General features: G+C 41.4%; 1 long non-coding RNA gene across 1 annotated transcript; it reads left to right on the top strand.

Moving 5' to 3' along the window:
* Window positions 1–275: 275 nt before the first annotated feature.
* LOC147581740 (uncharacterized) lies at window positions 276–25,465 on the top strand. Its single transcript, XR_015250208.1, has 2 exons — window positions 276–913; window positions 25,003–25,465. It is a non-coding gene; the product is annotated as an uncharacterized LOC147581740 (long non-coding RNA).
* Window positions 25,466–26,929: the final 1,464 nt, after the last annotated feature.

Genomic DNA, 26,929 nt, shown 5'->3' with positions numbered 1-26,929 from the left:
AAAAAAAAAAAAAAAAAAGGAAAAGAAAGAAAGGAACCCATTGAGGTCCAGGTTATTTCCAAGCCTAGGGGCCCCAGAGGGGCAACACGTTGTGAAAAAGGTAAGGATGCCTTCAGCAGCAAGTCACGTAATTTCCCATCAAAAATGACTTTAAAACAATGGGCTTAATAGCTCATGTGACATCCAGAGCTGGCTAAGTCCACAGTGTGACATTGCTGTCAAGGACCCAGCAATGTCCTTTCTGCCCCTCTGCTCTGCCCCCTTTAGGGTGTCATCATGTTTCCTTTCATAAACACAAACAGTTGCAGAAGTTTCAGGTGTCACACACAAACACAACACTATCCCTTCAAAAACAGGTGTGTGTATTTCTCATAGATAGCATGCAAAATCTTTCCTAGCATGGCCATGCATGCTGTTGCCCTCAAGAAGACCTAGGTTGGGTCATATAACCATGGCTAAATCCAGTCACTGAGGAGAGTAAAAGTATGACTGACTTAGCCACTAGTGGTGCATAGTACACAGGAGGGTGCACCCCAGAACAAAACTGGGGCTCTATCAGTAAGGGGGACTAGGGAAAGAAGCGCCAGCCAATGGTGTCCACCTCTGAATTCACCAGTCTAGAAGGACTTCATGTGGTTTTTTTCCCCAGTCCATTCAGAGTTGACTTCCTATTTTAGCCTTTGGAAGGCAATCTATTACTCTTCGTTAGCCTGAATTGCTCTGCTGCCCATCCCTATATTGATCCCATGTATCTCAACTTATTGACTTGTTTATAAAAACTCTAAGGAAGGAACCATGTGTGATAATAACATATGACCTCCTCCCGTTTGCAGTGTGCATCATTATATAAAGACGGCTTCTACCTATAGTTTCATGGTTACTCAAAACAGCGCTGTGAGAAGATCAAGACCAGGTAAGTCACAAGGGGTCTTGTCCAGAGTCAAACAGCTTTTAGTTTCTTGTATTTGCTCTACAGCTCAGGTCTTCTGACTCTTTGCCCAAGGTTATCCCCTCCATTGAACAGAGTGGTGTTCAGCACATATTCGTTAAATAAATGGATTCACATTTAAAATCTGGGGAAGTGTGCACATCACTTACTGTTTTTTGGACTTTGAGAAAATATAAAGCACTACACTGTAACAAGATTGCCACTGGAGGTCGCTGTTATTTCACAAAAGGAGAATTTTTTTTTTTCCAGAAAGAACAGCCTGCTCCTATCTTAAAATGCCAAGCGAAATGATAATGGTGGTTGTTACATAACATTCCCTGACTTTCCAAGGCTTTTGGAATAGAAAGCTCATGCTTAGCGTATTTAGTGTTAACATTTACCAAACATTCTGCTGACTGACATAGCTAATCTTTTTCTGTGGCGTTTCCTCTAATTTATAATTACCATTTCTTTTTTACAATGTAAAGATGGTGGGATTATTTTGTACATAGAAAATTTCTTTCCTCAACGTTGGATTTCTGCCTTGGTATATTCCCAAGGAAGGGCCATCTATATTTCCCGTGGGTATAATTTGAGAGACATTTAGAATTCAAACCCTCTTTTCACCTGGGCCGCCCTTGCAATTGGTTCACAGATATCTTAAGTTTCATCATTAGCTCTCATTCCTTCTCATTAAGTTTGTGCACCCCCACTTTGAAGGCCTGTGCTCCAGAATGGCATTTCCAAAGTCAGAGTTCCTCAAAATGTCTAATGCATGAAACATGCGGTAAAAAGGAGGGTTCTTCAGTCAAGTGGCATTGGGAAATGCTGCAAAAAATAGTCCCATTTGCAGCTGCAAAACCTGATTAGCAAGTTAAATGAAGAGAAATTCAACAGCAAACAAACCCTTGGTGTAACTTTAACAAGGCTTCCAAATTTTTTGAGCAGAGGTCAACACCCTTCTGTAAAGGACCAGATAAGGAAGTATTTTAGCCTTTGTGGGTTATCCCGGGTCTCTGATGGAACTTTTCAAATCTGCTATTGTGACAGGCTGTGGGCAGTGTGCAGATGAACAAGTGTGACAGCGCTCCAATACGACTTAGTTTAGAGACAGACAGTAGATCATGTAATTTTCACATGTCATGAATTACTGATATATTGATTTTTCTCCCCCACCATTTAAAAATCTTAAAGCTTGCGGCTCTATGACCTTTGTATGCACAACATTTATATGACTTGTGCAGCACAACAGGCAGTGGGCCTCATTTGGCCGATAAGCAGAGTTTGCTGACTCCCGCTTTAGACCACAAACTTACTCTCCTTACGTTTTAATTTTTCATGTGGCATTTATTAAGACTGAAGATCTATAAGAATACACTTTGTCAAAGAGTGGTAGCTAACTCTTGTGATTTTTTTTCAACCTAACAGCCTGCTTGCTTACTTAAGATATTAATAGGGGGAAAGCATGAGAAATCAAGGACTCTTTGGGTGGGGAGTCCGAGGAAGGCACGGTCCTCTCTCTGCCCACAGTACTGTTTCACTTAGTTCCGGTCCTAGAGCAGGGGTATGTAGAGAAACTCCATTAGGTCGTGTCACCCCGGGGGCCAAGGCTTGAAGAGCTGGTGTGCCTCCATCATCTTTATCTCCCCATTCAGAGCCACGTGATCCCACCGTTAGCTAGTACAGCCTCCAGATGGAAGCCACCTTGATGGACATTGGCTTGTTTTCAATTTTTAATATTGTAAACAATGTTGTGGCCCATCGGCTATATTCCTGGATCTCTTTTTAGATCTACTGCTCCCTTAAAGAAATGACCCAGGACCCTTGTATCCAAATGTTCTTTCCCTATGCTTGTGGAAGCTGGGTTCCAGTACAGCAGCATCAGCATCATCCGGCACCTTGTTGACGATCCAAATTGGCAGTCCTCCCCCAGATCTAGGGTCCAGCAATCCGTGTTTTCATAAACCCTCCAGGTTATCCTGATGTGGGCTAAAATTTGAAAAACCACTGTTTGACAGCCACCAGACAGGACATTCTATGAGATAAGGGAAAGAAAGTCTGAAAGCTATCATGGATTATTTGGCTAAGGCAAAAAAAACAGCTGTTAAAAAATAAGAATTGAAAGGAAGCCTGCTGGAAAGAGATGATGAGGAATTAGAAATCTGCATTTCAGCAGAGATGCTGGTGGGTATCCCAAGTGTTCTATAATTGTGTAAATCTAAAAGTATATAATAGTAAGATGTCTTTGCAAAGAAAAATAAGAATAGCTTGTAAAACTTTGCAAATGAAATCACTTGTAAAACTTTGCAAATAAAAATACATCACCTCATGGAAAAACGTAAAATAACAAAATTAATTAACTTCTCAGATATTTCTTGGGCAATTTTTTAGCAGTTATAATTTGGTAAAGAATCAAAGTAATTCATTTAGGAAGGAGAAAAGAGAAATTCTCACAGGTTGACTAGCAGGAAAAGGTCCAAGAATCACAATAAAAAAGGTTAATGTTTAATTTAAAAACAAGTTGTTTTTTTTTTTCTGTCTACATTTGAAAGCCTGTGACAGGTGGTTTCCTTTTTTCAGGGGGTAGGGAATCTTCCAGTCTTATTTTATTCATTTATGTTTGTATGGAAGTGTAATTGACACACACTATCTTGCTAGTTTCAGGTGTACATCCTAGTGATTCAGTATTTTTATACATGATGAGATGACCCCACCATATGTCTAGTTACCATTGTTCATCAACATGGTTATTACGGTATCATTGACTAGATTTCCTGTGCTGTACCTCACATCTCCATGACTTATTTTATAACTGGAAGTTTGTACCTCTTAATCCCCTTCACCTATTTTGCCCAGCCCCCAGTCTCTCCTGACAGTTTGTTTCCTATATCTGTGTATCTCTTTCTGTTTTGTGGTGTGGATTCATTTGTTTTGTTTTTTTTAGATTCCACATTTTATTTTTTTATTAGAAAATTTTTTATAAGTTTACTTATTTATTTTGACAGACACAGAAGACAGTGCTCTCAGGGGAGGGGCAGAGAGAGAGGGAGGGAGAGAATCTCAAGCAGGCTCCACACTGCCAGCATAGAGCCTGATGTGGGGCTTGATCTCACCAACCATGAGGTCATGACCTGAGCTGAAACCAAGACTTGGATGCTTAATGACTGAGCCACCCAGGCACCCCTAGACTCCACATTTTAAAGGAGCAAGTCTGGAGTGAGATTCATGACAGGGCTAGACTGAGCATCAACACCTTTTGGAGTAAATTTCTCCTTATACTCAGTGTTACTCTCATCTTCCTTTGAGCAATCTATTTGAGTTTGGATCAACTTTAAGTGATTACATTTAGTTCTCTAATTGTTTGTTATTATACTCATTTTTACCTTTTAGGTCTAACCTTTGTGGGAGGTGTTTTGTTGTTGTTTTTTTCAGTATTTGCCATTTATTTCCTTCTGACATTTATAAAGGTGATTATAGTTCCATACCTTTACAAGAAATATTTAGTTTGTCATATGAGGCATTCAACATATTTTCCTAATCTCTGTGACCTCGAAGGTCCTCATTTCCTAAAACTCCATGATTCTACAATTTACAATTTGTGCCGTAGTTCTGAGATCCCAGGACGCAAAATAAAGGAGATGGATGAATTTGTTAAGAAAAGCATTTCAGAAATAAGAATCCCAACATTAATATTTATTTTGCACTCAACTAAACACGAATCTAGATTTAGGGATGGTTCACTGCTCATATAATTAAGCTAATGTTACAGAACTGCGGAATCATGAGTCTGCAAATGAAAAGAAATGGAGATACTAAATCAAATCTAGAGTTAATGAGCCTTTTCAGGCTTCATCGTGTTAAACAATATATTCCATTATTATAAATATTTGTAACAGTTGTAAATCAGATGATATACGATGCATTGATGAACACACTTTGGACCAAGTAGCCTGCAATTTCACAGTTATTTTGAGGAACTTTATCATATAGATGACATTTACTCCATGTCTTGCTGCACCTGTGGATGACTTTTTATTGTGACATGAATCACCATATAATGCTTGGATGGCTGAAGGTTGCCTCTAGAAATCAGAGCTGTCAGAATCCATTTTTACACAACAGATTGAAAAAATAATAAAAAGTAACTCCTTTAATTCACACTTATTATTTCTCTTATTGTGATATAGTTCCTACTCTGCTTAGGAAAGTGAAATCTATAAAGATGTTTTTTTTTCTGTCTCTGCAAAGAAGAGTCTATTATCAAAGCAATCAAAAATGACTCTGATTATTTTTCCTAAGAGAAAGTCATAACTTTTATTTTGATTTTCAAAACCCATTATAGTGGGATTCTTGGGTAGGCTTCCATATAGGGATACTAAAACAATCAGTAAATAATCTCATTTTGGAAATGGCCCCAAGAAGCAAATGGCAAATCACCTCATATGTCAACCAGCTTCAGAGTGTTCCACACAATAATCAAACATCCATTCTTGTTACAACCTGATTTTTGTGAGTAGGGGTGTCAGAAAGACAGCAGGGTCTCCAATTCTGAGTCTCTCCCCCAGTCGGATAACCTTGTTGGATAACTTTTTTTAGAACATAACACTTAATGTATGTTATGTACCAAGCACTGTGCTAGAAGCTGAGGATACAAAGAAGAGCAAGCTATAACCCTTCTTTCAGAAAACAACAGTGTCCTGCACAAATGTAATCTTGAGACAGTCATGTAAATGTTAAGGTAAGGATGTACACAGTCTGTTCGGGAAGCAAGGAGAAAGATTTCAACCCAAGGCTGTAAAGGCTGGCTTGCAGGAGGGGGGCTTTCAGGAGGAAGCCTCCCTTCCCTCCAGCCCATTCAGCATGGTACTCGCATTGTGTAGCAGAACCAGAACTTGCCCCTAGATCTTTCCAGTGCTCTTTAAAAAAATTTTTTTAATGTTTATTTATTTTTGAGACACAGAGAGAGAGAGAGAGAGAGAGACGCAGAGTGTGAGCAGGAGAGGGGCAGAGAGAGAGAGAGAGAGAGAGAGTGACGGAGACACAGAATCTGAAGCAGGTTCCAAGCTCCAAGCTGTCAGCAAAGAGCCCGATGCGGAGTTCGAACTCACAAACCATGAGATCATGACCTAAGCCGAAGTTGGATGCTTAACTGGCTGAGCCACCCAGACACCCGCCCCCCACCCCCCACCCCAGTGCCCTTTTTATGAACAAAGATGCCTCTTGGGAGATATTACCCTCCTTCACAGTGGTATATGTAAGGATTTACCCCTATAGTGGAATCTCCTTATTGGTGAATTTGGTAAAACTTTTTTTTTCTTTTCCCAATAAAAGATTTTTGATGACAGGTAGGGATTTTCACACTTGCCTGTGACTAAACAGGGAATGGTACAATTGAATCTGCTTTTCTCTCAATTCATCTGTTTCCACATACCTCTTAGGGCTGCTTTAAGACCTTCTCTGAGTACAGGGATGGATGGTGAATTTCAAGGCTCCATACCACCTTAGATCAAATGGGTTAAAATGTATGTATCCATATCCCACATTAAATACAATTTACATATAACCATAAAGCAACTGAACTGAATTGCAGCTGACTAGTTGACAACGAGGTTTATTTTGTAGATATTTAATTAATTAATTTTTTAAATGTTTATTTATTTTGAGGGAGAGAGAGACACAGTGCAAGCAGGGGAGGGACAGAGAGAGGGGGAGACACAGAATCTGAAGCAGGCTCCAGGCTCTGAGCTGTCAGCACAGAGCCCGACACGGGGCTCGAACTCACAGACTGCGAGATCATGACCTGAGCCGAAGTTGGACGCTTAACTGACTGAGCCACACAGGCACCCCTATATATTTTTTAATGTTTATTTATTACTGAGAGAGAGAGACACAGGGCACGAGTGTAGGGAGGGCAGAGAAAGAGAGAGACACAGAATCTGAAGCAGGCTCCAGGCTCTGAGCTGTTAGCACGAAGCCCGATGCAGGGCTCTACCTCACGAACTGCGACATCATGACCTGAGCCGAAGTCAGACATTTAATCGACTGAGGTGCCCCGATATTTAATTAAATGGTGTTAAGTTATCCCCTGTGTTTTGGAATAATTTTCTTCAGGTTTCAGACATATCCCATGCTCCTGGGAAAGCTTATTGCTGGTAGGTACATGCCTGTCCTGCCCAGGTACCTCTTTTCCTGTGATCATCTAGCCCTGCTTAGAATGAGTTAAAATACTTAAATCAAATTTTCATTATATGCTCTTTAGTATACACTATATAATAATGTACATAGTATTTTATACCTATATATAAGATCAATGTTTTAATTAGCAGTTGCCACAATAATGTTCTGCAGTGAAGAACCACAAAATCTCAGTGGCATACAGTAGGCTTTTATTCTTTTCTCATGAGTTTGCTGATGAGCTCTGTGTAACATACTTCTCATCTTTCTCCTGGGACCATGAACTAGCTGTGCTAGCATGAGCTTCTCTTGTTGATGGCAGAGGTGTGAGAGAGCAAGCGTAAACTCATGAGCCCTCTTGAGACCCAGACTTGGAACGGGTACAGCCACTTCTGTCTGTATTTCATTAGCCAAAGCAAGTCATAAAAGTCAAGGGGAAGAGAAATATGCTCTCTCCACATCAAGGTTGTAGCAAGAGTGTGGATGTGGATAAGGGTGAAAACTTGGGGCCAATAATTGGGTCTACTAAGTCACTGCCAACCTATGCAGTGTCTCCTATGCACTGTGAGTGAGCAAAAGGATTTGAAAGATGTATGCTCACCAATTGACCTTAAAACCCATACCTGTAGGAGATGTGACCCAACTGTCCCTCCACCAGCTGGTGAGCCATGTGCCCATGACGCCACATCACCAAAGTGAACTTCCTGGGTTGGAGTTACCTTCCTCTATGCCCAGGATAACCACACTCATATGGGCATGAAGTATACTGTGGTCAAAAGCTGGATTTAAGAAGATCAGGATATTCATTTTACTTTAAAGTTAAAGGCATGGTTTCCAAGAAAAAGCTGTCTCTACCAGCTCGTTGCTTTGAGACAAACAATGACTACCTTTCTGTACCAGATATTAGTTGTGTTGCCCATAATGGCCCTATTTCCTTTAAAAGTCTTTCCCTTATCTTCAGCTAATCCTTGATGCTTTGATCAGTTATTGCCTGTTACTTTAGTGATGGCTTAGACACTGGCTTTATACTGGGTTGTGGGGAATTAGGTTCTACTTGCATAAATAAGTTATAAAAAAGCTTAGGGCAGAAAGTCACCACCATGGGGCTAAAGTGCCTGAGGATAGCTAGCAAGATATTGTAATTGGGTCACGAGTAACTTGTTACATCACCTGCAGGAAATCGCTTTCCATCTGAGACCAATATACTATTGTAGTTTGATCACGAATTCCACTTGCCCTCCAGACCCTTTGCTTCTTACACACACAAGTGAATGACTACCTGATTGTTTTCTCCTTGTTCACGTGTGTAAGATCTTGTTTTCCTCACGTTCACCACGTGGGTAATATCTTGTGAGCTCAATAAATATGGAAATGAAACCCCTGTTCGGGTCTCTTGTCTCCTCTCAGACATTAGCCTCTCTCATATTCAATTCTGCATCTGTTTTCTTGCCAGACAAGAGAGAACTCCAGACTCATCATCTGCAACACTGGGTATCTTTATAAATTTTTGATTATGTGTTTATTTATTTTCATTGCACATATCCTGTACATTTACTGTAAAATATTAAATACATAGATAAGGAAAAAGAGTAAAGTGCTGGGTGCTTTATGCATATCATTTCAAATACTCCTCACAACAATTCTGCAAGATAGGCATTGTTTGGCCCATTTGACGGAAGAGGAAACTGAGGAACAGTGAGATAAAGGAATTTGCCTAAGCTGACAAGGCTGGTAAGTGGCTGTTGGAATCTTCTGGCTCCATAGCCATCATACTGTGTTACATAGTGCTCATTTACTGCATACAATTCCTCTACCTGGAGCTCCATGGTATCTTTATTTTATTTCCTTAAGCCTTTAGTTAATACAATAAGTACATTCTCAGTATAAAAATTTAAACAATGTAGAAATATTTAGAGTAAAAAAGTGAACGTTCACTGTCAAAATCCCCAAATATCTCCTTCCCTGGAGACAACTACTGTTGTCAATTTGGAGTGAATTTTCCCTGGATTTGTCTTATGATTTAAGAAATGCAGTTTATATTTTGTGGGTGTGTCTGTACACGTGTATGGGTATGTATATGTGTACTTTACAGAAAAAGAGTCATATTATACCTACTCTTCTACACAATTTGTATTTCTTGCCTAACGTTTAATTTTAGAGACATGTCTGTGGCACAGTGTTAGTTAACTCTCGTACCCATTTTGCCACTCTTCAATAATGAAAGGTTTATTTTCTAGGCATATACTGTTCAGAATAAAATGACATTTTCTTTTTTTCAACGTTTATTTATTTTTGGGACAGAGAGAGACAGAGCATGAACGGGGGAGGGGCAGAGAGAGAGGGAGACACAGAATCGGAAACAGGCTCCAGGCTCTGAGCCATCAGCCCAGAGCCCGACGCGGGGCTCGAACTCACGGACCGCGAGATCGTGACCTGGCTGAAGTCGGACGCTTAACCGACTGCGCCACCCAGGCGCCCCAAAAATGACATTTTCTACCCTTCCTAACAGCTAGGTGTGGCCACCTGACTAAATTTTGGGCACAAGGGTGTATATGGGAGTGTTGAGACAGATCTTAGTTCCCTTCTTTAAGAGAAAATTGCCATGTGCTGTTTGAGCCTTTCCTTCTTCGTCCTTTTTTCCACTCTGCTGTCTGCAAAGCCGATGATACCATCCTGAGCTGCAGGGCTGGGACCGAGCACAACAGAGCAATAAGATACAGAGGTCCATGTGTCAACACCATAGAGCGACATATCAGTTCTGATCCTCCTCTATTTGCTTCAAAGGGAAATGTATCTCTATTCTGTTAAAGCCACTGATATTTTGAGGTCTTCTGTTGTTTGCAACTGGTCTTAATCCTAGAATCCTAAGTGAGTTGCAGCAAGTGGCCGAACCAAAGCACGTTCCACTGTCCTACTAGAAGTGCTTAGGTGGTGGACAGCAAGGAATCAACTATTAATGGCTAGAAAGCTCATGACCCATATTTAGTTCAGTGGTCCCTACTGAATTCTGAAAGGCAGACCATAAGCTGACAGAGGCAGTAGGGTTAGGAGAAAGGAAGAAACCGCAGAATGTTGATGGCTACGTTCTCTGCCTTCTGGGTGCAGCGAAGTCCCACTTGAGAGAGATGAGTCCAGATCAGAGAGATCTAGCAGGAATACAGCTCCACTCTGGAAGGCCTGTCTGCCTGGAATCTTCCATCTAAGTTGTCTCATTGGTTACCTGGGACCCTATATAATAGAAAAATGTTGTACCCCCAAATGGAGAAGTTATAAGCGATGCCTCTGAAATAGCAGCTACAGCAGGAAGTAAAATCCCCAAGTCCTTTCAATCATGTTCTGCTAAGAGTTTCCTGACAAAAGATGGAAGCCAGCCCTGGGGCAAAAGATCCAGCTTACACTGATTGTTTTCCAAGCTGTCAGTTGCAGAAGGATTGTCAGAAGGCCTCAAGGTGGCCAACATCAAGCTGAGCAAAAGGAGCGGGCAGAATACCGCAAATAGGAATGAAAACTGCAGGCTCTCTAGTTCAGTCTGGAGCCAGAGTGCTGAGATCAAACCTCTTAGCTGAGCAATCCTGGAAAATTGCTTGATCTCTCCACTCAACCAAACTGATTGAGCTCCTATTATTTTGCCAAGTACTATTCATGGGCTGGGGACAACGTGACTGTTGAGGGTGTTGAGTTCCAGTGAGAGGAGAGAGTTATTAAGCAAATAAATAAACTAACATGGTAATTACAGATAGTGGCAAGTGGTAAGAAGCTAATGAGGGTGACAGAGAGTGTTATCAGTGGCTATCACATCCAAGGAAAAGTTCAGATTCTACATTACTTCTAAAATCCTTCTGCGTTACTCATTATAGTGGTTTAAGGGAGCCTTGCGACAATGTTTCCCACTTGAATGCAGAACCAAATGAGAGATAAAGCAAAGGGGTCAGGGCGATCCCACTCAGATGTCAGACTTATTACTGAGAAAAGCTCATTTCGAGCACATGGCATGGTCCATGACAAAAACAGGCTTTGGAAAATGGAGCCTCAGAACTAGACTAAGTTTCTTATCCAGCCATTGGGATGGGACACTGCTAAAGAAACTACAATTCACTCAATTAAAAAAATTTTTTTAATGTTTATTTATTTTTGAGTGACTGAGAGAGACAGAGCGTGAGCAGGGGAGGGGCAGAGAGAGAGGGAGACAGAATCCGAAACAGGTTCCAGGTACTGAGCTGTCAACACAGAGCCTGACATGGGGCTCAAACTCACAAGCCGTGAGATCATGACCTGAGCTGAAGTTGGATGCTTAACCGACTGAGCCACACAGGTGCCCCTTCTCTCAGTTTAACAATAGGGCCCAAAGCAGGTTAAAATCTGATGAAAAAGAACCTCCACCATAGAATACTGCAGATCATATTTTTAGTACCTTCAAGGAATATCATTTATAAATATTTCCTTGTCTTTTATCTTGATAACAAGCAAAGCAGCCCATTCAGGGCCTTGTGTCCCCAACATTTTATGTCACGAGTGCAAAACTTTTAAGTCTCCTAAGTGTTCTCTACTAAATCTGCTCATGTCTGCTGGTTTTAGAAGTCAAGGATTCATACAAAATACAAGATATAAGAAGTTTAATTCTCCAATGTCATCAGTGATAATCTATAGTTACATATGGAACTAGGAATCTCACAAAAGGGGCAGTAACCTGGACTTAGGTTGTGTGTAATTGTGTGAAAAGGAAGATTACAGTGCTCACTTTGAAATGTTTCTAATTCCCTCCGTTAAACCCACTTTAGAGATGGAAAAGTTTAGTCTTGGCTCTATGCTGCTCCATTCTGATACATCCTAAACCTAAGTCCATGTTTCTACTGAGGATAGTAGGGGCTGGTAACATGCCAGCATTACAGATAAGGTCCACTGGTGTGGGAATGTAATCTGGACCTCCCCTGTACCTTTCCTCTCTCGTGATACAGCCTCTAATGTACATTAATATCAGGGCAGAAAACTATGGCACAGGGTATTTCATTGTCTAGGACTGTCAAACTTGCCTAGGAAGCCGATTTCTCTTTAAGAGAATTTCCACAATCTCGATGCATGTGCTGACATTCTCTTTCCTGGGTGTATTATTCCTCACACTCAGTTCTTGTTCTTTTTTCTCTGACATTATAGAAGAAAATTAATGGAACAGAATAAATTAGGAGGCCTGGTGCTTTATCATCTTAACTGTTCAGCAAACTTAATTGATACCTTGGGGAGATCAGGAGGTTCTTGCTGATAACTCCTTTAGAACAAAGGGCTTTTTACGTGTTTTTGTTTACTTCTATGTTCTATTTACTGTAAAGAATCTCGTATGGTTATGGTGATGTATAAATAATAAATGCAATAGCAAATATGATAAAGTTTTGGGGAGACATGACAACTTTATCCTTTTCAAATTAAACTGCAAGATTTTGTCCCAAAATTATCTATACAACTGACAAACTTGGTCATTTGATTAGATGTAAGTAAACTAAAAATCTCTAGGTTTCACTAAAATTTCTAGAATATTTATAACATTGAAAAGTAGTTCTTAGAAAGGCTGTGGAAATTCCCTTTCAAAAGTGTCTGAAATAGGATTTCTTTATTTGGGGATCATTAGGGCTAAACCTTAGATAGGTATTTTCTCAATGTCTGTTGCAACCTGTGTGTGTGTGTGTGTGTGTGTGTGTGTGTGTGTGTGTGAGAGAGAGAGAGAGAGAGAGAGAGAGAGAGAGAGAGGAAGAGAGAGAGAGAATAAGTGCATGCATATACCTGCTTTTTCTTAAGAACTGAATTAACAACTAGCATATTGGAGGCTTTCTATCTAATTTGAGGTCCATACCTGTATCAAGGTTAAAAATGATCATTTTCTAAATGAGTAACAAAGAGTAATCTTTGTGCTTTAGATTTACAGGAGTTAATTTTCTCTTATATTCTCTGTTTTTCCCGTGTGAGAGATGTGTCAGAAAGAATAAGTTCTGGAGAAATTTTAGGGCAAAAAAGAAGGGGATGCTTGTCAATTGCTCAAAATCATCAGCTGACAGGCCCCCTTGTTATTCACTTACAGTCTTCAGCTTAAAGAAGATGAGTTCTGTGGGGTTCACAGGGGGAGGAGGGTGCCCATGTCAAGAGATAGCCAAAGCTTTGAACTTGTGCTATTGAGGGGCCAGGGCAGGTCCAGTTCTTGTGGATGTCAGTTTAAGCTCTTCAACTGCCTCTTTCTTCCTTCCTTCCTTCCTTTCTTTCTTTCTTTCTTTCTTTCTTTCTTTCTTTCTTTCTTTCTAATGCTTATTTATTTTTGAAGGAGACAGAGAGAGACAGAGAGAGACAGAGCAAGAGAGTGGGGGAGGGGCAGAGAGAGGGAGACACAGAATCCAAAGCAGGCCCCAGGCTCTGAGCTGCCAGCACAGAGCCCAACATGGGGCTCGAACTCACTTGTTGTGAGATCATGACCTGAGCCGAAGTCGGACACCCAAACGACCGAACCACCCAGGCGCTCCTCTTCAACTGCTTCTTAATGCCAATGCTCCTTAATATCTTTCAGGTTCAATTATGTATTTTCGCAGTCTAAATATTCCTGCAAAGTTGTGTATTCCTACCTGGAAATCTGGCCCTGCTTTTCCTCTAACACCCAGCCACTTTCCAAGTCCAAGCTCAATGTCACTGTCTCTAGGAGACCTTTGTTTTCCAAATTAGGATCCTGCTTTGTTTTTCTTAGTACCTGGTACCTTTCCTTTAGAGTAATAAACATATAGAAATATATGTACAGGAAAATAATTTATAATTATATATTAAGATCTCCTACTTTGGCTGAAAGTTTCTCTCCCACATTTGGCTGTGTGCTCTAACAGGGAGGGACTCCTATCTGGACAGTGCAGCACCAGATGGAAGACAGCCAGGCGGTATTTCCCGAGTGAATAAATCGGTAAATATTGCCTCACTGTCTCAGAGTGGAGTTTCTGAGCTTCTTTGTCTCTATTCAGGAATCTTCGATTGCCATTATTCCTTACCAGTTCAGGTTAAGAATTTTGGAGTCCTTCCTTTGTTGCCAAGGGGATTTAATATTTAAAGGAGTTCAATAGCAATTTGCTTTGTAAAGAAAAAAGTCGCTTGATTGTATAAATATTCCATATTGTTTTAAAGGTTGAATTTATTTTCTCGCAAATGTTCCCTTGTCTGCAGAGTTTCACTGCTAGGGCTGGGTCCTTCCACAACTGCTTAAACCCCACTCAGGTTTCAGTAATGGACACTTTCACCTCCTGCCACCCGCACAACACAGTTTAATTGCATTTGGGAAGACTCGCTTCCTTTTTGCTTGTGGGTGGCCACAGGCGGTAACTCTGTCCTCATAACCTCTAGATGTCCAATCACTGTCAGGCCAGAGCCCGGTGGCTGTTGCTCAGTCCTGATGCCAGGCAAAGCCACAGGGAAAAAATGAAGCAGATTAATGAGTGCTAATTACTCTTGAGCCAGATGATCTCCTCTTAGTGTGACAAAATAGAATGATAGCCACCATACGGTCTGTTCAACTAGTCAGAAAGGTGGGGTTCTACAATCCAGATGCACGCACCGACACCCTTTCCTGGGAAACAAAACACAGCCGGGTAAACAAAGCAAAAAACCCCTCCCGGCTCTACTGTCAACCCCTGGTGACTGTCCACTTTGTCTTTTCCCTCTTATTCATAAGCATCTCAATAATTCAGTATCCACTTCGAATGCCTTGTGCTCTAAATCACAGGCTATTTGACTGATGGTTGTTTAAACAGGAGAGGATGATATTTCTCCCTTAACAGGAAATCTGGACGTTGGTGGTTGCTGGTGTTTGTTCAGTGGCTCCCAAAGGCTGGTGTCTCTGATTCTTATATCTGTCAGAGGACGGATGCAGCCCCCAGCAGCCTCTGCTCACACATCCAGGTTCACCGGCAGGCAGGTGGCAGGGGCAGCTAGCGGCAAAGCTTTGCTGCTCACTCCCATTCTTTCTTCGCCAGGAGATGGAAACCTTCCTCATAAGCTTCCCAGCTTCCTTGATTGCCACCTTACATTTTTTTGGCCAGAACTAGGTTACATGACTTCTCCAGCTGGAAAATAAATGAATCATCAGTCGTCCAACCTTTATAGTAGGTAATGGAAAATGGAGAAGGGGATTGGAAGTGGCCTTTAAATAGGGACGCAGGGTCTGTAGAAGATCTGAACCTGAGACCCTGCACAGCTCTTTGCAATCTCATTTATTACAGGACGAAATCTTCACTCTTGGCGGCAACATTCTCCTTATACCTTAAGATGTTCCCCCTTCTCTCTTTGGTGCCATACCTCCCATCTGACCTTTCCTTGAAAAACTATATGGCACCAAATCAGCAAATCACACATATATATCAGCAGAACATGTATTATTTTTAAAAGATTACATTTTCTTTTTATCTTCAAATGTTTTTCTCCCCACCTGTAGGGTATAGTTTTCTTCTTTCTATGGGCTTTCCCCAGGTACTGCAATTCCTAGAGTAATAAATGTAGACGTTCATCCCAGATTGCAATTAATTTGATATTTACTATACAAATGAAATACAATAAGTAATTTTATGATTTGGGATGCATGGTGCATAGAAGCATTACTGTGAACTTCACTATATTTATTATATTTTGAAAAGGTAATGTGAGATAGACGCTCTCCTCACCCCCAGCCTTTCTAAAGTACACAGTTTAATCAAAATGTGTCCATGCTGGAGATGTTATCAAATACTAGTATCACTACTCAATACAGCCTCTTGCTTTAATCATCACAAAATTATTAGCACAAAACCTGTTGCTGAGTTGCTTCTACCTGTGGTATCATAAGTCACTGGGTGCCCCTGTGGATTCACAGTTCATTTCTCCAAGAATGGCAGGAAAAAATGGACAAATGTTCTTGGTAATTGTTGACAATTCAGTATGTCATGCTAGTAAGTTACCTAATGTGCTAACTTTTCACCTGAAAGGAAAAAAAAAAAAGATCAAATCTGTATAATCTTCCTATAATTGTGATTACTTACAAAAATTGATTGACCTGAACTATTTAGTGTTTTTCATCTGTATATAATTAATAATAAATGAACTCTGCAAGCTGAACAATTTTTTTTGAAATTCATTTATTTGATAGTCTTGGTTTGACCTCCTTGAAAATACCTTGCAGCTCTGCTTTTTGTTTGCTTCGTTGATTGGGCACGGGCAATCACTCATGCATAGAAATTCTTACTGACTTACTCAATGACACTTTCTCTTTTGCATACAAATGTTATCTCTAATTTTTTTTCTGCTGTCATCAAATGTCCATGCGACATGATCTACAAATATGAAGACTGTGCTCATTCAGACAGAGTTCAGTGTTTAAATAAAATATATAGCAAAGTTAATCTGACACATACTTAATGATGTGTATAATTGTTATTGTGCTGCATGGTAATTTGGCATAAATGGTAAGCCACTCTTGTCATAGCAATGGAGAATATATTTATACAGACAGACTCAGCATTTTTATAATCAGCAGTGGGAAGAACTTGAAAGTGGGGCCGTAAGAATGGAAATGCAGTTTGGGGAAAGCCTCTCTCCCCTACCATATGATGCCTGAATATTTACCTGTTTTCTCCCAGCTCTAGCAGACCTTAAGGAAAGGTACCTAGCATCTCAAGGTTTTTGCTATATTGATTTTTCCAGGATTTAGGTGGACTAGCATGTCAATCTACACCCGGGCTTCTTAAGCACTTAAATGTGGGTCTCCCACGTGGATCATTTTGGAAAGAAAAGAAACTGACTAAAGGACTAAAATGTCCAACAAGGCTCAATAAAACAAATAGGAAAGGAAATGATTTCCACATGGCATTATCTTAGCATAGGACCCCTTGGGAAGTGGCCCTTTATGTTCATGGGTGGAGAAGACAGAGAGGTTATATCCTTATCTTGAAAAGCCTATGTATAGCCAGTTGGGGTGTGGAAAACACTTCATGAGCCCAGGTGATCATGGTGGTAGATCTCCTAATTACTCACTTAATTTTTTTAGGTTTATTTATTTTTAAGAGAGAGAGAGAGACAGAAACAGAGTGTGAGCAGGGACGGGCAGCGAGAGAGGGAGACACAGAATCTGAAGCAGGCTCCAGGCTCTGAGCTGTCAGCACAGAGCCCGATGTGGGGCTTGAACTCACAGACTGCGAGATCATGACCTGAGTTGGAGTCGGATTCCCAACCGACTGAGCCATCCAGGCACCCCTCCTAATTACTCATTTGGTTGGTATGTTAGGCAGAATTCTAAACTTAAACTTGTTGATTAAAATTATTGAAGATCCTTCTAATCTTAAACATTCTCATTTCACATAAGTATTCAGTCAGTTTGAAGTCTAGCTCTACCAGAAACATCGTAACACCCTGCACCTATTCTCCCACTTCTTGAGTTGGCATCTTGGTTCCATTGAGAGGGTACTGCCTTTCTGCATTCTCGTGGTGGTAGAAGAGAGATCCATGCAGTGAACTCTGGTTCACCCACTGGTCTTGGCTGTGAAATGGTTAGCCTGGGCTTCTCTCTGAGTAGTGACCACTAAGCTGGGACCGGTCCCATCACCGATTCTGCCGGTGTCTGCTGCATATCCGTATACCATGTTTGTGCCACTTTTACTTGGTCTGAGCCTCAGGTACTCCCTGGCCAACACAGCTTCACTCGGCTCCCTCTGAGCCCCTTCCATGTGTCTCTGGTTTGGAGGTTTCCACCTCCTCCCTTTGCCCTTGCAAGTCCAGTGGCAGAACCTCTGGTTGTAACTCAACATTGATCCACTTCTTCCTCTATCTCCAAAGGGCACGTGGAAACTTCTGGGTTTCATCCTCCCTGAGGAAGCTAGAATTCGGTCTTCCTTTGTCAGATCACACTATGCTGGCGAGTTTCTTTTGGTATGTGTACATTGCTGCAAAGATATAGGCCACTCTGCTTCCAAAATCTGGGATGTGAAGAAGAGTAAAGCTCCCTACACTCAGTGTCCCCAGGGATTTACCTATCACATTTCCGCCAACCTAGGATAAAACCTAAAGAGACAGACACACATGGCTCATCCCTGCCTCTCCTCCCTCAAATTCCTTTTTTACTATAATCCCTGTTCCTAGAATAAGCTTATTAATTATTTTCCTTTCTATTCTTCCAGGAACACTCTGAGTACATTTGGACCAGGAAGGGAGGACTTCAGGCTCCCTAGTTCCTCGGCCATATTGGTAGAGAAACACAGGTTGGCCAATATCTAAACTGGAGGACATCTTGAAATAGTACACCCAATTACAATCTTTGCTGTAGTAAAAATCCCCCAATCTCAGGGGTATTTACTCTTATTTAGGGTCACTTCTCCCTTTTCCCAAAGCACAAGAGCTAAATGTCTGCCTTGAATCTACTTTCTGATTCACCCCCACCCCAGGTCCTCTGAGGGTGGCTGGGCAAACTTGGGGACTAGTCAGTTCCTGTGTTTGTGGATACATCTGAGATCCAAGAAAGTCTGAGCTTTCCAGTACAGGCCATTCAGAGACCCAGGCCAGGTGTGCAGGTGGAGCTTCCTAGGAGCAAAAGTAAGTCTCAGATCTCGATTAGCTAGGGATGAGTTGTTTCTCCTATTTAAAGATAGCAGGATATATGAGATGCCACCTCCAAACCCAAACTCACATCTGTGTTCTCTTCAGCCATAGCTCTGTGACCCAGAAGGGAAAAAGGTGACAGCTGAGGTCATGTCTTGAGATCAGAATGCCTTCGCTTTCTATCTTTGTGAATTTCTCCAGCCAAACTTTGTTTCATATCCATAAGCTGTGGAGATACTTTCTGGCCTAAATATAGATTCAGAGTCTAATCTCTTTCTCCAAGGCATAATTTTTGAAGTATGTCCTGGGCCTGGGTTGCTGGCATAAGGCTTCACCCTGCTGAATGCGGCTCAGTCATTTCAAAGAGAAATAAGCTTATTTCCTTTACCCCACCCCTTTCCTTCTTTCTTTCTCCCTTTCTTTCTTTTCTTTTCTTTCTTTCTTCCTTCCTTCCTTCCTTCCTTCCTTCCTTCCTTCCTTCCTTCCTTCCTTTCTTTCTTTCTTTCTTTCTTTCTTTCTTTCTTTCTTTCTTTCTTTCTTTCCTTCATCTGCTAATTGTCTGTAGTTGCCTATATAAATAATTTGTATTCATTGTCCCGGCATCAGGGTTGTTGGACTTTCAAATTCTCATTTGTCACCTGTCAGCAGTACAAATACGTGCTTCCACAGCTTCTTAAGGATCCCAAATGGGCTTCTTCATGCAGCAAACGTGCAGATTTGTTTCCTCGGATGTGGAAAGGAAATGTAGCTTATTTAATTTGTCAGTAAGTGGTCTGCTGCCCCTCGTAAGCCTAAAGTCTGTACTATGCAATCATTTGAACAGCCCTTTTAGATAATACTCCGTATCCTTATGCAAAAATGCACATTTCCTCGTCATTCCACATCGCTCCTGTCCAAGAGAGTATCTGTGTGACTGAAGAGGTGGTATAGCTTGATGATGGAGTACAGCACACTTGGATCCACATGGTGCTTCGCGAAAAGAAATACAACAGCATGCTTATAATACACACATGTATAATACTTTATATAATGTACTGAAATACAAACTCTCTCTGTGTCCATCCACCCATCCACATGTGCAACGCTTTATGTTGTTTATGAAGCTCTTAAGGAACATCTTGACGAGGGATATTCCGTGGCCATGTGCCCATTGAGGGCTGATAGTGCCATGTCTGGGTGCTCTATGGTGTGTGTTCCAGATGCCTAAGGCCTGTGTGTCTTGGCCTGTTTTCTAACTCTTGGTCAGGCCCATCCATCTTTCCTGAGGCTTTGGCCCCACCTTGGTTCTCACTGGCTTTGCAGACAATCCTGCTTCCTTGTGCTCCCATTCCCTATCCCCAGATCCCCATGAACCAGATGGAGCATGCGTTGGGCTCTTTCTTCTTTTTCTAGTCCAGATTTCCTCCAAATCACAACTGCTTCCTGTCCCCGAGAGCAGTGATCTGAATCCTAACTGCCCAGTTCTTGCTAAAGGATTTAGAAAGTACTGACTCCCTTCAAGCCCATTGCCTTGCAGCAAAAAAACCCATTTTGAATATTAGAAAGTGAAAATTAATTCTTTAAATTTTTTCTAAGGTTTATTTTTATTTTTGAGAGAGAGACAGAGTGTGAGCATGGGAAGGGCAGAGAGAGAGGGAGGGAGACACAGAATCCGAAGCAGGATCCGGGCTCTGAGCTGTCAGCACAGAGCCTGACCCGGGGCTCAAACCCACGAACCGTGAGATCATGACCTGAGCTGAGGTCAGATGTGTAACCGACTGAGCCACCCAGGCGCCTCAAAAATTAACTCTTTAATTCTCTCTCCATTCCTAATGTAATAACCTTAATATCTCCTCTCCACTTGCAGCAAGCAGTTGTGTACCTCAGTCCAGCCAGAGAGAAAGTCGTGTACACAGTAATGCAGGAGAGGAAAACATGTTAATATTCTCAAGCTTATTACTTAAGTACACAGAGTGAACAATAGTGAATAAAATGGAACAATCTCGGCTTCTTGGAGCTATAGCCTGGTGAGAGGGACAGATATTATACAAATAAGTATATAACTCTAGTTTGTAGGCAGTGCTTTGAAGGAAAACAGCCGGTAAGAGAAAAAATGCCTGTGGTTGACAGTCGTAAGAGGCACAGGGTAGACAGGGGCATCAGGAAAGGCCCCTGTAGAAAAGATACGGAGACTTGAGGTTGAGTAGATGTTGGTCAGGAAAAGTGCAGAGGAGAAAGTATTCCAGGTGGAGGGAACCACATATGGAATGGTTCTGAGGTGAGAGGTGTAAGAAAAAGCCAGCGGGGCACCTGGGTGGCTCAGTTGGTTAAGTGCCTGACTCTTGGTTTCGGCTCAGGTCATGATCTCATGGTTTTGTGAGTTCAAGCTCCCCCCTCCACCCCGCCCCCCACCCCGGGGGGCCATGCACTGGCAGCAGGGAGCCTGCTTGGGCTTCTCTCTCTCCCTCTCTCTCTGCTCCTCCCCTACCTGTGCTGTTTCTGTCTCTCTCAAAATAAATAAATAAATAATTTGTGGGCACCTACTATGTGCCAGGCACTGTCCTGGGCCTGGAGATATGGTGACAGGGAAGACAGTACTTGTCTTCATGGAGCTTCCATTTTAAGCAAAAAGAATTTTCCTCCAGAGATTCTGTCTTGTGACAAATACATGCCCTCTGACGCCGTTCTGCCTCCACCTGCCAGAGGGCAGCAGTCACAGCAGCCAGCCTGGCAGGGCATACCACCATTGAAGTCACCAAAGGTGACAGAATGGAGCAGGGTGTAGGAGCAGGAAATGAGAGATGGGCCTGTGTGATGTAAATCTTGCAGAGGGACGTGGAAATGCCCAGGCAGTAGCCTCTGAAGGAATCACTCAGCTGGGAGGGAGTGGTGAAGAAGAAGCTCTAGTTGCGGATAAATAAGAGCCGGCCGTCCAATTTCCCACTACTGTTAAACTTCCTCATTACATGACAAGGAGGATCATTTTATTCTAAATTTGTTCTTGGATAAATTAGGATGGCCACTGAGGAAGAATGGCTACATCTGTGTAGGCCATAAAAAGCAATGGAGCGTTTTCATTCAGATTCCCATAAGCCCGTGGTTTTGCAAAAGTTGATTGCTCGCATTTGGACGTGCCATTCAAAACACGCAGATTGTACACTCGAAACTACACGCTTCCAATGTGGCAAATGCGTCTAGAAAGTTAACTGGAAAAATCTGACGGGTACCCACAGCTGGCACTAATGCCTTTATAAAGGGGGTTTTGATGTATTGTAATAGTTACTAGGAATGAAATTGGAGGTATAGTATGACATACATTCAAAATATTAAAAAATAGTTTAAAGGATTCCGGGGAGAACCGATTTTTATTGGCCTATTATGGCTGATGAAAAAGGATGAGAAACATATATATGGTAATTAGTTATTTAGGCCTTATATCCTAATGAATGTACAGAATTTTCACACATAAATGGATCTTAATAGCTAACATAATTTTCAGATTTTAGGCTGGACCACATAAAATTCTTATCTAATGAATGCCAGGTGTTTTTTTTAATAATAATGTCAAATTTTAATATAATTATAAGTATAGAATCACAGACCTTTCCTTAGGTCTTTTTTTTTTTTTTTTAAAGACTGCTACCACACCATCTATTACAGTATTATAATCGTAAGCTCCTTCAGGTAGGGACACAATCCGATTCATGCTTCTTTATTCTCAGACAACACTAGAGTACCATGTAAAGCCCCACATGCAGAAGGTATTCATTATGGGTAGAACCGATCAAAGAGCTGGCATATGAACCGTCGGCTTAGAGTAACACAATCCACAAGGAAGGTAGCGATAAGCATGGGTTTCAGAGCAAGACTGCCTGGGTTCAAATCCCAACTCTGCTACTTACCTGACCCTGCACCTCAGTGCCCCACAAAGTGAGGAGAATCATAGTAAATACCTCACAGGGTGGTAGTGAAGATTAAATGAGTTAGTTAAAACATGTAAAGCATTTTTTAAGTTTATTTATTTATTTTTAGAGAGAAAGAGAGCACAAGCAGGGGAGGGGAAGAGAGAGAGAGAGGGAGAGAGAGAGAGAGGAGAGAGAGAATCTCAAGCAGGCTCAGCACTGTCAGCATAGAGCCTGATGCGGGACTCGAACTCATGAATGGTGAGACCATGACCTGAGCTGAAGGTAAGAGCTGGCTGCTCAACTGACTGAGGAACCCAGGTGCCAAGTCAAGAGCTGGATGCCCAACCAACTGAGCCACCCAAGTGCCCCAAACACATAAAGCATTTAGAACAATGCCTGGCACAAGGGAAAGACACAATAATATTAGCTACATTATATAAGTGCACATACTCAAAAAGAAAATATAAAATATAGCATTAATAAGCATTTTTCTACCCTTCCCCTCTACAAGTCTCCTTTCCAGACACATGCACATTTGCAGAAACATAAGCCTAAGCCTCTCATAAAAATAAAGAGAAGAGTTTCCTTCATAGGCTACCAGTAAAAATAATTTGGAGGCAGGCAGGGATCCTGATGTAGTGTCTGCCCCTTTAAATGAACCCAGCCTGCCCTTATAAACCTGAGATGGGATTATGTAAAAGGTCCCTGCAAGGCCTCTAAGCTCTATCCCTGGACAAATTCCAAGTCATTTTCCATCTGCCAGTAGTGCTAATCCTTGATCTTGGCGTGATTAGATAATCTTTTCAGATATTAATTTATGTGGCTTTCTTCCTGCATCTTTTCTTTTATAATGCCCCTGACAACCTTCCTCTCTCTTCCTGCTCTGCCCGCATTCAAGCTGACCTTTGACCCAGCTCTGCTTCCCTGAGTAACTGGTGGAGGTGGGGGTGAGTTGGGGGATGTGATTAGGATGGAAAGCACTAGTAATCGGCACTGTCCCGACTTTCTTTGCTCAAAATCGATGCACATAACGTTAATTAGAGGGTCTGTAAAGTTGGTAGAAAGGTTAAGTGAATTTGTAGAGGTAGAAGAGTCTAGAAGAAACACAAGGGGAGAAAGATTTCTTGCAATTTGGGGAGAGGTTCTATTATATTGTGATAGGGTTTGCAATCTAACTGTTTTACCAGTAAAAGAGCTCTGAATATTATTCTCTGACAAAGTTTCAAACCTACGATGTGCCTCCAGGATTGGCTGTGCAATACACTAGGAAGCTGGGATCACAGGCACCTCATGAAAGATTTCCAAATGCAAAGCTCAGGCTGGACGTGATAAAGAGCTGGCAGGCATGGGGACAAAGATTATGGGATTCTCCAAGTAAACCCTGTGGACAGCAGACCAAAATTCAGAGTGCCCCTTCCCTATGACTTGGTGATGGAGAAAGTTCTGGAATAGTAGCGAAACGCTGATGGATAGAGAAACCCCCAGAAATGACGGATATAATTTCCCACCTGTCTGGAAGAATGGGCCTCAAAATAAAAATTAACTTGATGTATACAAAATAGAGAAGTGTGATGGATTGAGCAGGTGTTTTTACCTTCTAGCAACCCTTCCCATTCCTTTTGCTAAGAGAACCTTGACCCCACTCGAGGGGTTTACATCTCCCTATTTGAGGACATGGGTGCAGCTGTAGCAGAGAGGGGAGGGCACAGTCCCAACTTAGATCAGACTCCCCTTCTTAGGACTTTGCTTCTTCTTTTTTTCTTTTTTTAATGTTTATTTTTGAGAGAGAGAGAGCACGAGTGGGGGAAGGGAAGAGAGAGAGGGAGACACAGAATCCGAAGCAGGTTCCAGGCTCTGAGTTGTCAGCACAGAGTGCGACATGGGGCTCGAAGCCATGGACCTCAAGATCATGACCTGAGCCAAAGTCGGATGCTTAACCAACTGAGCCACCCAGGTGCCCCTTTAGGACTTTGCTTCTTAAGAGGACAGATCCAAGCATCAAAGAACTGTTGGATCTGACTGGTCCCATTTAGGACTAATCAGTTCCTGCTTCCCACATCCAGGGTGCCCTGTGTTCTGCCTTCTGCAAGAGCAGTTCTTCAGCTCTGCCTTGATTCTGAGAACTGCTTCCTACACTCACACTACATTCCTCTTCAAGTGTTAAAGGCTTTGGTTAGAAATACAAGGTTAGACAGAATTGGCCTTTTTTGTTACAACCCCTAAAATGAACGGTTCCAGTAGCTGTTATACTGCCCTACTGTATGTAGCTTTGGATTGAGGAACCGGCGATGAATTGCAGTCATAGTTGGCCTAGGCTTTTTGCCAAGATAATGCATTTTGGCATCTCCTTTAGCCTTGCATACTGACCCTTCTGATAAGGAAGACTCATCTTTCCTTCTTGTCAGCCCAAGTGACAGAACCCTTTCACTCCCTCTCTGCCAGAATCTGCTTCACCAGGAGGAGGACCAGAGGGGTGGCCGCTGCTCCAAAATCTCCTGATCAATTAAAAGATTATCCCTCATCCTCAGTACTTCCTAAAATGAATTTTGTTTCATTAATATCCAGTTTTCAAAACATTGGCATGAGCCTATCTTGTTCTGACCAGTAGCTGACATCAAAAGCCGCATTAAGTTTTGTTCCAAAGATAAAGTGTTTTAATAATTTCTCTTTTATCCTCTTGTGTCCTTTCCTTTCATCTGTGTTGCAGCTTCGGTTTGCTATTTACAAATGTCATGTTGAAATTTTATTGTATGAAAAATTATCTCAAAATATTAGTGAATTCACAATTGCAATCCGATTTTGAATGTCTTCATTGTTTGTTTGTTTGTTTTGCCAAAATTTAATTTGAATATATATCAGGGTTGGTTTGAATCATTCAATAATAAAATTCATTTCATACCCCTTAGATACTTTCTTGATTTTGAGTGTTTCCATTTCTCCCCTTTTCTGCAGTTTTATCATCATAATATTTTTTTGTTGTTTGTTTTCTGGGTCTTTCTTTCTTTCTTTCTTTCTTTCTTTCTTTTTTTTTTTTTTAGAGAGAGAAAGAATGCACATGTGCACATGGGAGAGGGGTCGAGGGAGACGGAGAGAATTTTTTAATGCAGGCTCCATGCCCAGGGCAAAGCCTGAGCCGGGGCTCAGTCTTACAACCATGAGATCATGACCTGAGCCGAAATCAAGAGTTGGATGCTTAACTGACTGAGCCAACCAGGTATCCCAATCATCTTAATATTTTAATACATAACTTAAGAGAAGATAAAGAGTACAATACTCAATATATTAATTAAAATTGTTTTAACACTTCATATTTGCAACTTATGTTGCAGCCCAAACCATTTTCAGAATAACAAAGAAAGTTAATCTAAAAAGTTCCTTGTATTTTTCTCTCTAAATATACTTTTATCAAACCTTTTTTAATTTGTATTTTATTTTTAATTTTTTTCATGTTTATTTATATTTTAGAGAGAGAGAGAGAGAGAGAGTACAAGAGAGCACATGTGCGTGGGGGAGGGGCAGAGAGAGAGGGAGAGAGAGAATCCCAAGCAGGCTCCATGCTGTCAGCGTAGAGCCTGACTTGGGGTTTGATCCCAGAACCAAGAGATCATGACTTGAGCTGAAATCAAGAGTTGGACACTTAACCAACTGAGCCACCCAGGTGCCCTAATTTGTATTTTCTAAAGTCAAGTGATTGAATATTAAGAAATGGTCTAAACAAGCAGAGTGCCCAACACTCAGTAAGTGCTTAATTAAATACTTATTTAATAAGTGAACAAGGCAAGTTGATTTGACTTGCTTTTATTTGCTACAAACCATCGTACAGGGCATTAACTTACTCTTCTTCATCTGTCCCTTTTCACACATAATGAGGGATAAACTCATATTTTTCAGTTATGTCTGTTTCCACTGTGTTCAGTATAGAAGTGCTCTCAGCTCTCCTGAAGTATTCACATGAGGTGAGACTCATTCATTACATAAAGTTTTCTTGAGCATCTATAATGTGTTGGGCTTTGGGCTTACACAGAAATTCAATGCATCATATTTTTCCTTCAAGGAGTTTGAAGGAGTTGAAGAGTAAACAGATAATAAGAGCAAAAAGTGGTAAGTGTGGTCAGTGGTATGTTCAGAGAGTCATGAACAAATAAAAATAAATGTACATCTGCAAGTCTTCTGGAGTGAGGAAAAGGTTCATAGAAGATGAGCTCAGAAGTTTCAAATCTGTGTTAAAAAGTCAATAAAAATGTCCTTGCTCTGTTTGGAGCTGAGAACATCTCAAGTATAGTCTCTACCTTCAAAATAAATTTTATCAGACAATGTTAAAGTAGGGCAATTAGGTGGCTTAACAAAAGTAGGGTTTTACAACGCCAAA

The sequence above is a fragment of the Puma concolor genome, chromosome B1 (assembly GCF_028749965.1).
Source record: "Puma concolor isolate L17-30 chromosome B1, mPumCon1.1.hap2, whole genome shotgun sequence".
Taxonomy (NCBI): domain Eukaryota; kingdom Metazoa; phylum Chordata; class Mammalia; order Carnivora; family Felidae; genus Puma; species Puma concolor.
The sequence above is the reverse complement of the archived record's forward strand: the minus strand, read 5'-3'. Positions and strand labels throughout refer to the sequence as shown.